Source organism: Anopheles gambiae, chromosome X, assembly GCF_943734735.2.
Source record: "Anopheles gambiae chromosome X, idAnoGambNW_F1_1, whole genome shotgun sequence".
NCBI classification, from domain to species: domain Eukaryota; kingdom Metazoa; phylum Arthropoda; class Insecta; order Diptera; family Culicidae; genus Anopheles; species Anopheles gambiae.
Genome location: NC_064600.1, coordinates 25,350,131 through 25,364,901, shown reverse-complemented (window position 1 = coordinate 25,364,901; position 14,771 = coordinate 25,350,131). Strand labels below are relative to the sequence as shown.

General features: G+C 45.0%; 1 pseudogene; it reads left to right on the top strand.

Annotated features, from left to right (window-relative positions):
- The first annotated feature begins 6,466 nt into the window (after positions 1–6,466).
- The window catches only part of LOC133391033 (uncharacterized), a 31,138-nt pseudogene continuing 22,833 nt past the window's right edge, over positions 6,467–14,771 (top strand).

Here is a 14,771-nt window from a genome sequence, read left to right as displayed (position 1 = left end):
GAACGCTTTTAAAAAAGAATTAATTTTATAGCCAAAAACCAAATTAAATTTTTATTTTTATTTAAACTGAACAATTCTGAGCGAGAAAATGTTGCCGTCACATTGTTATAGCGGTATATATAAAAATTTTCCCAGAAGCATCGGAAAGTAACGAAATAAAAATTAATCTTTCCTTTCTGCTCAAAGAACTTAAAACTTAGTCATCTTACTGCATACATCCTACGCAAAAAGCAATCATACAGCCACAGGAAAGTAACTCAGCGTCAAACTTCACTAGAGTTTAAGTAAAGAGATTATGAAAAAATAATAGGTACAGGAGCAAAATGGCTTTGCTGTTCTCTTTTTATTTTTTTATTATAATCCTAATCACTAGAAATGGTAGTCAAAGTATAAATTCCAATTAAAATCGAAACATTTCAAGCAAATAACCGCCAACGAAAATTTAAATTTACATTTCAATCGTTATACGCCATATCTTATGCAATCCGCATACACGATGTCGGGGTTTGCGTATGTGCTACGCAATGCCCTCACCTGGCTATCGTACAACATTCCCGGGGCCTTCTCTACTCTTTAGCCCTTGACCCTAATGGAACACATCAAGTTTGTGGACCGAAGAGAAGGGGAAATGGGAAAGGTTTCAGTTAGAAGGAAGGGGGGAAGGGTATAAAAAAACTCAAGGAACCTATGGACCATGTTCATTTATATATGGTTTTTATCGACTATTTCAATTTTTGCGAATACAACAAGACCAAAAACCGTTACAGCTGCATCTACATACAGCCATATACAGCCATAATAGGAAGAACAATCTCCATTGCCTCGGCCCCGCTGCGCAAATTCGAGCAGTTTCCAGCGCAGGAAATGCACCAAACTCTGCGCTGGCCAACGCAGATTTTGGCCCGATCCCCGCGCTGGACTTCAGCGATTCCTGCGCTGGGTCGAGCAAGTTTAGCGCCATCTGTTGGCGAAATGGACGAACTATTTATGGCGGCGGAGCAAATAAAACGGTCAAAAAATTTAAAAATATTGGCGCCCATTTTTTCGTCCGCTTCTTCTCCCTCCCTCACCCTGCCTTGCCTTACTTGCGCTTCTGCCCGTGCCTTCCGTCGCCATCTGATTGGCTGTTGCGGTGTATGCGTTGATACTCATATGTGCATAACGGTTGTGTATTGTTATTGGTGGGTGTTGGCATTTATTAATTTGTGTGTGACCTTGAGACGCTGTGGGAGAAGCTGGATTGGGATTCAAAGTGTTATCGGTGTATTGATGGTTTATTTTATTTCGTGCCGCTGCTGATGAGACCATTCGATGCCCCTGCCAATAGAGGGTGAAGAAGCCTATTTAAAACAAGCGTAGGAGAACGTCTAACACTAATCTAATATTTTTTTATTTGAACATGTTTGATGCTTCAACGACCTTTTAAGCATTATGTAGCACAGTGTATAGTGGCAATAATTTTTTTTTTTAATGTGCCGAAATCTGTTTCGCGTTTTTGGGTCTCGTCACACACACGCACACACACAGCGCGGGGAAAGTGGCCGTTCACTCTATCATGTCGCGATTCCCCACCCCGCCCGGCGCTAGGGATGAGGATGCTACAAGAAAGCTGAACCAACCGATCTACCGATAAGGTAGCCGTAATCGATCATGCGTGGAGGGGGGGGTATGGTCTAGTGGGGGGGGGAGGAGTGTGTGCTTGCGTGACTTCGGGGGTGCGTGCTCGCGAGCGCGCTTTCGTGGGTGCGTGCTCGCGAGCGCGCTTTCGTGGGTGCGTGCTGGCGTGCGCGCTTTCATGCTCGCGGGCGCGCTTACGTGTGTGTGTGTGTGCGTGCGTGCGTGCTGGCGTGCGCGCGTTCATGCATGTGTGCGCGCGCGCGCGTGTGTGTGTGTGTGTGTGTGTGCGAGTTTGCGCGCGCGTATTTCTTTGTGAGTTTGCGCGCGCGTGTTTGTGTGTTTGTGTGTGTGCGTGCGTTTGGAAACCCCAAAACTATTTGATTCTGATGTGTACATTTTCATCCGCTGCGGCTACAAAGTCCATGCATTTTCGATTTCGCTACCTGAGAGACAACACAACCATTGGCATTGGCATCTTTGCGATCGGCTCTGCTGTTGGGGGTATCAAAAAGACACACGATCAAAGCAAACGTGCGTGTGATTTGTTGCACATTTATGTCTAATTCAGCTAGCGGACGCAAGTGGAAACAACATTTTGAATTGAATCCATACAAAAGAGGATTCTGGATTTGTTTATTACGGTGCGCGTATGGTGCTGCACCTGTCGGTCCAGAATCTGGTGGCTTGTTGGTTTTGAGTAGTTATCATGACGCCGATTGACCGGCAATGCCTTGGAATGGGCTCGGATCGGTAGGTTCATGTTTTGGTCGAGTGCATTCCGTGCATTTGTCGCGTCACAGCGGTAGCCCGGCAGCAACAAAGTCAAGACAAACTCTTACCCGGGTGTGCACTGCTATGCTAAGTTCTTTTTATTATTATTATTATTATTATTTTTATTATTATTGGCGTAATAGCCAACGCGATCATGCCGGCCTTTTCAAGACTTGAGTACCACGTAGTCGGAGCCGGTGACTAACCCCTTGCTACGGCGAACGGTTCATACGCGATTAGAACCCACTGTAGCATATCTGCTAAACAAAACTTATTGTAAACCACACTATCAACTATAGACTCATTGTAACACACTTCGGAAAGCCAAATCACACTATTGCAACACATTCATTATATTACATCAGCAAATCAATCCACACCATAGCAACATACCCAGACCATACCGTCCATAGAACAAACCATCGAGACACATTTATCGAAAACAATCGAAACGCGCAACATAAGCAATTCAAGCGTTTCTCCAGCAAAGTGGACAAACAGAGAACGCATAGCAACTTATTGCTAAAAGCGCAGTGTAGGCAAAGATCGACGAACGCACCCGTTCTTTAGCTAGAACAGTTTATACTTTCCAGAACCTTCGTAAAAACACTAAAAACGCAGCATAGGCACATAATGACAGACACCTCACTCCAATACAATGTATAAATTGCACCTCATATCAATAACCTTTAATTAGGACAAAAACACATTCCAAAACCAAATGTACGAAACTTATTGAGTATAAATAAAACCAATTCCGACCGTGGCAAGTCAGATTCGTTCGGACTGCCAAGATAGGACGTTACGCTTCCTAATACTTCGCCTTCCAACTTATTTCAAGAGTTTAGTTATGTCCCCCTACCCAAGGTAAGGCTTCTAAACTCCAACGTTTCCAGTAAGGGAAACCTCCTAAAGGTTTCTATGATCGCCTGGACGATCAAGTGCTGAAAAGTCCGTTCGATCGATGTATTATTCCACCTCGGCTCATGTCAGTAAAAACTGACCTACCGCGACGTTGTTCGATGTACAGTATGTACCGTATGTCCGCTCATCACATTACATGGCGACCGTAACTAACTTCCAAACGCATTACACCACGACGGGCATGCAGATGTGCGGAATGATGGCGGTGCCGCGGGCCCGCTCCTATCCAGTGTGCAACTTGCATACTGCCACACTGTCTCCTGCTCGATGCATACGCTGCAGGCAGGGGGAAGGATGCACCTCCACGATAAAAAAACACCGTCATGAACCAGCGGCGGATCTAACGGTAGACGGACTAGGCGGTCGCCGAAGATCTAGTCTGTAGTATGCCGTATGTCTACAAGTGGACAGAGTATTAGCGACAAGGGCCCACGGAAAGATGGTCGTTGGGGCCCCGTGGCTGGAGAATCATTTGCTCCCCCCCCCACCCCTCATGCCGGCAATAATTGTAGCACCTGTGACCGATGATCGTAGGGGTCCCATGGTCGAAGCCCCCCCCCCTCCCCCGCCGGCAATTTAAGTATACTGGCCTTTCCCAACAACTGTGTGCCAGTACCCCCTCCTCCCTGTCATCAGTTACCATTTAGAGGCGCCTCAACTCGTCATTCCGCCTAGGGACCCCGATTCCCCTAATCCGCCACTATCATGCACTCCTTCCTTTCTTTGACCGATGGATCATAACATTCCGGAAGAAATTGCATTTGGCGAAAGTGTTGCACACACACGCACATGGATATCTATGTAATCTACAACATACGAAAGCAAAAGCTTAGGGTAACAAAGTTATGCTTAATGCTTAACAGGTTCAGCACGATGACATGTCCCAGGGACTACCAGTGAACTTTCCAGAATGCTGGTTTCACAATCAGCTTGCGTTCTTGATGCTGGCGGAACGGAAAGTTGATGAAAATCAGCGCCGGGCTGAACGTGCAATGCGAATTAGAGTTCAGCGCGTTGCAAAGCAAACCCTCCTGCGTAAACTAGCGATACCTTAGTCATTTTTATATTGCAGTGTTTGAACTCATTGCGCTTTTTTGGTTTGATTTGTGAAAATGCAACTTCATCGCCGCAATTTTTGTTAACGGCATTTTTTAAGCGCCACAACAGCTCGCGAGCATTGACCACACGCGAGAAAGAGATGGCGCTATGGAGGGAAAAAGCACGGACGACGGCTGACAGCGATTGGCCGTCTGACCCACCAACACATCGAAACCTTCGACAGCGCGCTCAGGCGAGGGGTATGAGGCGGAGCCAGGGACGGGTAGCTCGAAGCAGCTCGCTTGATAAATTTGCCGTTGGAGGGAAAAAGATGGCATGATAAAATTCTCAGAACTCCATGATTTCTTGCGTCGCTTTGCGCAGCGGGGCCCCGCATTGGGGGCCCCGTTTATGATCCCGTCGATTGAGGGGCCCCTTTCATTTGGTGTTGTCAACCCAATACACCCCCATTTTCCCTCCGGGGGTTAGGTTTACAATCAGATTTACTATTACTACCAGACCTATCAGAAGCATATTTATTTTATTTATCAGAAGCAGAAAACATTTGCCTTTTTAACATGTGCAATATTTTTGTTTAACATGTGCACCTTAGTTGGAAGCGTAGAACGCTGCGATACATGCTCACAGCTCAAAACAATATCATTTCATCATCGTTGGCCCAAAGCGTTGGATCAAATGCATTGAACGCTACGCGCGAGTTGGGTAAAGCGAAATCCGTTACAAGAGATGCCTCACGCAAACTACATGCACATACGACATTAAAAGGCTCCGAAACCGATCTCAACACAACGGTTCGTAGCCGTAGAAATTAGCAAGAAAAATTGGCTGACACCAAGCACGTTCTTTTTATCTGTCGAGGCTTCATTCAAGAATCGATTCCGATGTCGATGTGTGTGTGGCGTACCTCGCACGCAAGCTGCACCACACTATAGTTGCGCTAATACACCACACCTGCGTTACACCACACTTGCGTTACACCGCATGCAAGCAATCGGCTTAATTCGGTAATCGTACCGAACCGGATAGTTGCACAACCGTGCATCGGAAATATAATAAAAATGCTCTCTTTCCATTTTTGACCGCTAAGCAAACCAGACGTGAGTAAAATCATTCCGCACATCCGAAGTAGCTAATAATTGACACGCATAACCCTATAACTGGTGACCTCGAACGCGAAAACCGAAAAAGTTTAGTATCGATCGCAAAAATTACAATCGTGTAATTTATCGCCGCGAGTGTTCGACCGCGTACTCTACTTCCGCGAAGTGCTATTGATTTTATACGGATCGACAATATTTCGCGCGTCGCGTTAACAAGTTCAGTGTTTCGCTATAGAATTATCGCGAGTGAAGGACAATGACCGACCCCGCACCAGCACCGGTTATGGTTGCCCCAGCGATGGCAGCCCAGCATTCGCCTGCACAGCTACAGCCAGCGCCTATTATCCGGCAGCCAAAACTAGAAGAGGCAGAGATCGCAAGCTCATACGCCAAAATACGCTTTCCCGAATTCGACTCCGAAGATGTGGAAACATGGTTTGTCTGCTTAGAAGCGGCATTTTATGTTAACAACGTTGCTTCCGATAAGCACAAGTTTAACGCAGTGATCGTTGCACTCGGTACCCGCGCAAAGTTCTTTCACGCCGCCATTGCAAAATGCAACAAGTCGACCTTGGCTGATAGATACTCTACCATAAAAAAATCGGTCATCGATTTTTTTCTGCCGTCGGAAAACCAACCAGCTTACTCTCGGGCGTTTCGCTAGGCGACCGGAAACCGAGTATGCTGCTTTCCGAGATGCGCAGAATGGGAGGAGAAGGATGTTCCGATAGCATCCTATCCATTATATCCTATTCCATTATTGCTGCAATGCCATCCGCATCACTTGATGATCAAGCCTGCGTAGCGGATAAAATCCTCGAAGCGCCTAGCAATGCCATTTGCACCGTGAATGAGATCGATACTCCTGCCGCAGCCTGCAGTTTAGAAGTCCGCATCGATGCACTCTCTCGCTGCCTAGATGAAGTCCTAACAGCTGATCGATATTCGTATGCAAATAGCAACACACACAGAAATTCTCGATCCAGACAGCGTCATCCGTCTAGCCAGCCATGGGGGCAACGAACTTCTAGCGCCATGCGATCACGCACACCATCACGCGCACCGTGCCGCTGGATCTGTTGGTTCCACTATCGCCATGGAAACAAGGCAGAGAAGTGTGAGAAGGAGCACTCTAACGATACAAACACTAAGTGTGTTTTTTTCGACGAGCATCTGCCAGTTTACTCGCGAAAAAAGTAGTGCGTTTCTCTCTACACTCTCATACTTATCCTGGCCGAGACACTCTCATCAACCCAGCCGAGACCGTGAGCACCAGCTACAACGCATCCTCATCGCAGCAGCGCGGCAGCAACAGCTTACCACTACAAGCAAGCCCCACGCTAAATACCACCAGCACCAGCATCAAGCTGAACCCCGGTAAGGCCGAAGTAATCGAGCGCATCTATGTGAACGACAGCAGAACCAACAACAGATTCCTGATCGACACCGGCGCTGAGATTTCCGTCATACCACCATCCGCCAAGGACAGAATGAACCCGATGCCAGCCAGAAAACTCTTCGCTGCAAACGGCAGCTCAATCGGTACGTACGGCACAAAAAACCTAACCCTAGACATCGGTCTTAACCAATCATTCACATGGCCATTTACAATAGCTGATGTAGATTCGTATATTATCGGAGCTGATTTTTTAAAACACTTCGATCTACTCGTAGATATCAAACGCAACAAGCTAATTAAAAACAAAACACACATCACTAATACACCACCAGCACAAGTATTCGCATGTAGTTCAAACGATAGCTTCTCACATCTCTTAAACGAATACAAAGATATCACGATACTCGATAACACACGCAAAGCAATCAATACAAAAGTAACACATCATATCATTACCACCGGTCCACCCGTCTTTTGCCGTCGACGCCGTTTGGACCCAGAAAGGTTACGTGAAGCAAAAGTTGAATTTGACTTTCTCATAAAAAACGGCATTTGTAAACCATCGAAAAGCTGTTGGGCAAGCCCTTTACACCTCGTAAAGAAACCAGATGGAAAATGGCGACCCTGTGGGGATTATAGGAGCTTGAATGCTATTACCGTTCCTGACCGGTATCCCGTGCCCCACATTCAAGATTTTTCAAATATTTTGTATAACAGAAAAATATTTTCTTGCATCGACTTGCAACGTGCATATCATCAAATACCTGTGGCTCCTGAAGACATACCCAAAACAGCCATTTCAACACCATTCGGGTTATTTAAATTTAATTTTATGACATTTGGCCTTCGAAACGCAGGACAAACGTTACAACGGCACTTGCATTCCATCCTTGGCGATTTAGGTTTTGTTTTTCCGTATGTTGACGATTTATGCGTCGCCTCCCAGAACGAAGAACAGCACCACCAACATTTGCGCATAATGTTCGAACGTTTGAGGCAGAACGGACTAACAATTAATCCAACAAAGAGTCAAATCGCGCAAACAAAAGTAGAATTTCTCGGTCATCTTGTAACCGCAGATGGTATTAAACCAAAACCCGGCAAGGTTCAGGCAATTTTTGACTTTCCAAAACCAACCATAGCCAGACAAATGAAACGCTTCCTTGGCACGATTAATTTTTACCGGCGTTTTATACCGCATGCAGCAGAGCGCCAACAAATTTTGCACGGTATGATGAATGGCGACATAAAAAATGACTCCACTATACTTACCTGGGATGAAAACAGCACGCAAGCATTTGAACAATGCAAAAACGATCTGGCAAACGCAGCTTTATTAGCTCACCCTTCACCAAATGCAAAGCTCGCCTTAGATGTTGACGCTTCAAGTCATGCTATAGGAGCTGCATTAAATCAGTTGACTGACAAGGGTATCGAACCTCTCGCTTTCTTTTCTAAAAAATTGTCACCTGCACTTAAAAAAGCCAGCACTTATGATCGCGAACTTTATGCTATATACGAATCGATAAAGCATTTTAAAGACCTTTTGGAAGCACGTGAATTTATCGTGTACACGGATCACAAACCGTTAACCACTGCATTCGATCAAAAACTCGAAAGAGCCAATCCCACGCAACAAAGAAGACTGCTCTTCATCAGCGAGTACACCACCGATATACGACACGTGGCCGGCAAACACAACCTAGTAGCAGATATGTTAAGTCGTATAGATAGCATAAACACGCTCATCGATTATAACCAATTAGCAGATGCACAACAAACCGATAGCGAACTACAGCATTTTTTAAACAACCCACCGAAAACATCATCACTGATATTAAAATCACTGGCTTTACCGAACTCTACCAAATCTATTTTCTGCGATATTTCCACTCAATACATCCGACCTTTCGTTTCCAAAGCGCACAGAAAACTGATCATCTCCAAACTGCACAGCTTATCGCATCCTGGTATTAGAGGAACAACACACCTGGTATCGCAACGCTTTGTATGGCCATCAGTTAGAAAGGAATGCAAAGCGTTCGTAGAGACGTGTATCGAGTGCCAAAAAAACAAAATAATACGGCATAACAAGACACCTACAGCCGTTATAGCCACACCGAACGCACGCTTCACACACGTACACATAGATTTAATCGGACCACTACCACCATCAGAAGGAAACGCGTACTGCTTGACGATGATCGACAAATTTACGCGATGGCCTGAAGTAAAACCGATCCCCAACATCACCGCCGAAACTGTTGCACGTTCCTTTATTACAGGATGGATTTCGAGATATGGTGTTCCCTCTAAAATAACCACCGATCTCGCAAGGCAGTTTGAATCGGAAATTTTTCGTTCATTGTCCGCAACGCTCGGAATCGACCACCTTCGAACAACACCTTACCACCCCCAATCAAACGGCCAGATCGAAAGGATGCATCACCAGCTAAAAACCGCTATCCTTTGCCACAAAAACGCTCGTTGGACGGAAGCACTCCCAGTAGTGTTGCTTGGTATGCGCTCCACCATAAAAGAAGACATCGGTGCAACCAGTGCAGAACTCATATATGGTACAACACTTCGATTACCTGGTGAATTTTTTGACGAACCATCGAATTCACCTAACATTACGCCTGACTACATAGCAAATCTAAAAAATATAATGTCATCGTTGAAGCCGTCCCCCACATCGAACCACAACACGAAAGAAAAAGTATATGTACAAAAACAACTAAATTGCTGTTCCCATGTTTTTGTCCGCATCGACGCCATAACGCATAACCCTATATGTGCGCTCTTTAATTTGGCCTGTGTCTATGTTATCTCGCAAAAACTAAGAACTCGTGCCCTGGCTAACCTTTGGGGCCCCAGTCAAAATTGTGGACTGGACGAAGTGATGGTAGAAAGGCAAGCTGTTGAAGGGTTTGGGTCAAAATTGGAAGGGTCGACGGAAAGGAAATATCGATATGAATGATCGCGTACAATTTGAATTAATTAAGCTGTCGGCAGCGGTCGGCAAAGTCCGGCCCGCCACAATATGCAGTCAGGCCCGAGAAAATATTTGCCCGATTTTGAAAGATAGGAAGATCCTATTTATTAAAAAGTAACTGAACATATTTTAATATGACAATTTATACAGTTAAACTCTTCCAAATTTGATCACCATAACATGGATTGTCGGACCAATCAATATGGTCAAATTTGAGGAGAAATTAGAAAATAGAAACGAATAATTCCATAAAAACCTGACTGTTGATTTTACGAGAACAATGGTTACACAGTATTGATTTTTAAGGATGCAACGATTTTCTAGGAGTATTTTTGAAGGAAATACGCTATCAATTTGTCTGACCTGGCCTTACTTGTCCGTGGCCTCATAATAGTACTGAACGATTGTACGTTTGTCTCGATAATTTTTCAGCTGTTAAGGTTTTTGTATCATCTTCAGATATATCCTGAAACAAATTTGCAACATGGAAGGAAGGGTACATTGAGAAGCGATATTGCGATTTTGCTTAATTTTTTGGAACTTTTTATGACTTTTGCACACTATGCTGCTGACTCTTAATTGAAGAATCTTTACAATCAATTTTAGTAATTTTAAGTTAATAAAACGAATTTGAAACTTGCTTGGATGATATAATAATTTAAGAAAAACAACAATATAACCAATCGCATTGTTTAATATCATAAACCAGTTATTTTGTGTATTAACTGTAATAATATAATAATGGATGTGTAGAAGAAAAAGATGCATTCTCCTGGCCCTCAACGATCGATCATTAAGAAAGCAGCTGATCTAAAGCAGTGGCCTCCAATCTGTGGTCCGCGGATCACTTAAGACAAACATATTGCAATACAGGGTATTTTCAGTTACTTTCGAATGAAAATATTGTTTTTCCCGCGTGCAAGAAGTTATCGCTCTGACCGATTGAAAATGAATTGGCCGTAATTCGAAGCAAGACGGTACTTCAGTATTCATTGTAAAGGTAAACACCAACGTAAAAGCAAACTATTGTTTTCATGTTATGCTCACGATGACGATTTTAAATCAAATCGTCCGTACTATGAAACACGAGCTGAAAACTATAAAGTAGGAAAGAAAATATCGTTTAGAACCATCGTTCTTGTCAATAAAAGACAAACGTAACTAGCTTAGCGAAAACGATAACTTTCCGACCTTTAACTTCTTTTGAGTATAAATAAAACCTGATCAATCTAGGGTTGGACGTTGCGGTATTTTTTATGTTTAATTTTATTTTAACAAACAACTTAAAAACTAAGCGGATTGCGCGCGCGTCCGATCGCTGCCGTTGCCGTTCGTGGAAGAAAGTTCCCGCTGTTCGGGCGATCACCTTTCTGCTGTTGCCCTCTCACGCACACCAACCAACGCGTTGATGGCCGCCAAATTATGGCACTCTAATTATAGCATTATGGTTCAATTCGCTAGTTATAATATTCGTTAATTATAGCATTGCAGCTGCCTCAGCTCCTAACTCTTGTGTATAAACATCCTCCCCCCCTTGATATGGCATATCAACAAATCGATTGCTACCGGAAAGCACAACACAACAAACTCCCGTCAGAACGGTGCAATCAAAAATACAGACTGCTGCACGTGCATTCAGCGCTATCAACCTATTCTCCTATCAATTTCTCTTTGTTCAAATCAACCTCCTCTGAAGCTGCGTCGTCTATTGACGATGGTATCGGTAACAGGCATATTTTTGTTATGGGACGTTTGTATATACCCTTACTGGTGCGCACAGATACTACTCTCGTTATTCCGTCCCTTCCAGCATGCGTCTCAACAATACGTGCCAAAGGCCATCGGGTTGCGGGTAACAGCTCATCGATGAGAATGACCATCCTGCCAATAGTGAACTGAGGATTCTGTTCATGTCCCACCGTGTCCTTTTGCAGCTCTTGCAAATATTCGCCTTTCCAGTGGACCCAGAAACGCTGCACGTAGGCTTGTAGCTTCCAATAGTGCTCCAACCGGTTTAAGGGAACGTCACACAAGTTAGGTTCGGGAAGTGCTTGCATGGAGGTACCGATCAGAAAGTGGCCCGGAGTTAGCGCCGCCAGTTCATCAGGATTTTCTGAAAGAGGAAGCAACGGTCGCGAATTCATGACCGCTTCGATTTGCGTTAGTACCGTATAAAAATCTTCAAAAGACAAACGAGATGCACCGAGGATACGACACAGATGTCTTTTTGCTACCTTCACCGCAGATTCCCACAGTCCGCCGAAATGAGGAGCCCTTGGGGGATTAAAGTGCCATGATATCCCTTGGGACGTGCAGAACTCATTCACTTGCTGTTCTTCTTCCTTTCTAGCGATGAGCGATGCCAATTCGGTTATTTCGTTACTAGCTCCTTCGAAGTTTTTTCCGTTATCCGAGTGAATGTGACACGGCTTACCACGGCGAGCAATGAATCTTCGTAGCGCTGCTAAAAAGGCTGATGTAGACAAGTCACATACCAGCTCGAGATGTACCGCCTTTGTAGCGAAACACACAAAAAGGCAGAGATAAGCCTTGCAGGCGGCCGCTCTTCTGTGTACCGGTTTTAAATAAAATGGGCCGGCGTAGTCGATTCCCACGTTGCTGAAAGGTCGGCTAGGTGTCACTCTGGATGCGGGTAGCTGTCCAATTCGCTGGCATGCGATAAAAGGATCCGACCGAAAACACCGGAAACATTCCCGCGTTATGCTTCTAACTAATCGTCGAGCATCCAAAGGCCAAAACTCCTCTCTTATGTTGCTGATGAGATTTCGCCCTCCAGCGTGAAGTAGTTTCCAGTGATAGTGAACCACTATGTTGCGTGTAAACGGATGCCCCTTTGGAAGGAGAGCAGGATGCTTTGACTGGAATGGCAAATCAGCTAAGTTTAACCTTCCTCCGACTCTAAGCACACCTTGGTTGTCCAAAAACGGGTTGAGATTTCTAATCGATGAGTTTTTCTTTATAGGTTGGCCGTTCCGAAGGGCTGAAATTTCCTTTCGGAAGGCATCGTCTTGAGCAGTCTTGACCAGAAATGCCTTTGCCTCCTCATTCTGCTCTGGTGTCAGTACGATGGATACCGGGTCACAAGAAGGCTTTGTTCTCGCCTTAAGCCTTAGATTTTTTATAAATCGCTTGCAGTATGCAATAATGTGCAGTAATTGGGAGTATGATGACCACCTTTTGAACCAAGGGTTAACTGCAGGCGATGCGCTGGCAACAGCAACTAGCAAACGCGTTTCCTTTTCGATGCCGGTCGGTAGTAGAGGTTCAGATGTAGGCCATTCAGCAGAGGGTAGCGCCAGCCAAGCTGGCCCAGAGAGCCAAATGGTGCTTTTTATAAAATCGGGTGCCGTCATGCCTCGCGAAACGAGATCAGCCGGATTCTGCTGTCCAGGTACATGCCTCCACGTGTGGCCCTTCGTACATTGTTGAATGTTTGCTACTCTATTTGCCACGTATGTTTTCCAGGTATTTGGAGCCGCTTTGATCCAATGTAGTGTAATACTGGAATCGGACCAGAAATATACCGACTGCACAGTAAGCTGAATGGCTTTGGCAATGTGCTCGTAAAGATGAGCCCCTAATACGGCACCGCAGAGTTCTAATCGAGGCTTCAATGGAGCTACTCTAGATTTCGACGCAAGCAAAGATATTTTAATATTCCCCTCGGCATCCTCGCACCTTGCATAAACGCATGAGCCATATGCCGCCTCTGAAGCATCAGTAAATATGTGCAGCTGCACATTCGATCGTAAGGCGAAACAGTATCGTTCAATTCTATAGCAAGCCAAAATCTCCAACTTCTCATAAAAATCTTTCCATTTCAGCCCAAATGACTCTGGTACAGTCTCATCCCAGCCAATCGATAGCGCCCAAAGCTGCTGCATCATTATTTTTGCTCGCACTACGACAGGAGCGATAAGACCCAACGGGTCAAATAATCGAGCTATCTCCGAACAAATGCTCCGTTTAGTAGAGGGTGACTGTAGTGGCTTGATGCTTGATGCAAAGCATAAATTATCGCGCTCAGGTTCCCAGCAGACACCTAGGGCTTTGATAGTTTCGTCGGTATCAAACTGCAGAGATGATTTGGTTCCGATTTGAGAAGCATCGAGCTCTTGCAAAACCTCCAAACGATTTGAGGTCCACTTTCGTAATGGAAAGCCGCCCTTTAGCATCATTCCAGTTAGCTCAGATCGGAGCTGTATAGCTTCCTCAACAGATGATGCTCCGCCAATGAAGTCATCTACGTAGAAATTGCGAATAGCACGACTGGCAAGAGGGTAATTGCTTCCTTCGTCCTGCACTAATTGAAGTAATGTGCGAGTAGCTAGGAAAGATGAAGGAGCCAAACCGTATGTGACAGTATTCAGTTCATACTCTTTTACTGGTGATGTTGATGAGAATCGAAACAATATTCTCACTAATGCGCGATCATCTTCATGCAAAAGGATTTGACGGTACATTTTTTCGATATCTCCGACTAAGGCCACAAAATAGGTGCGAAAACGCAAAATAATGTCCAACAGCTCATCTTGCACAATAGGTCCCACACATAGTGCTTCGTTGAGGGAATAGCCTGTAGATGTTTTCGCGGAGCCGTCAAAGACTACTCTCACTTTGGTAGTGGAACTGCTCTCCTTTATGACTGGGTGATGAGGCAGATAAAAGGTTTTCGTTGAGCTTGACGCATTTTCATTAACAGGTTGCATGTGTCCGAGATCTATATATTCCTGTATGAAGGCATGATACTCCTTCTTCAATTGCGAATTTCGAGATAGGCGCTTTTCTAATGCGTAGAATCGGCGCAACGCCTGGCCTTTTGACTCGCCCAAGCGTATCGAGAACTCTGGATGTTTAGGCATCTGCACCACGTATCGTCCGTCAC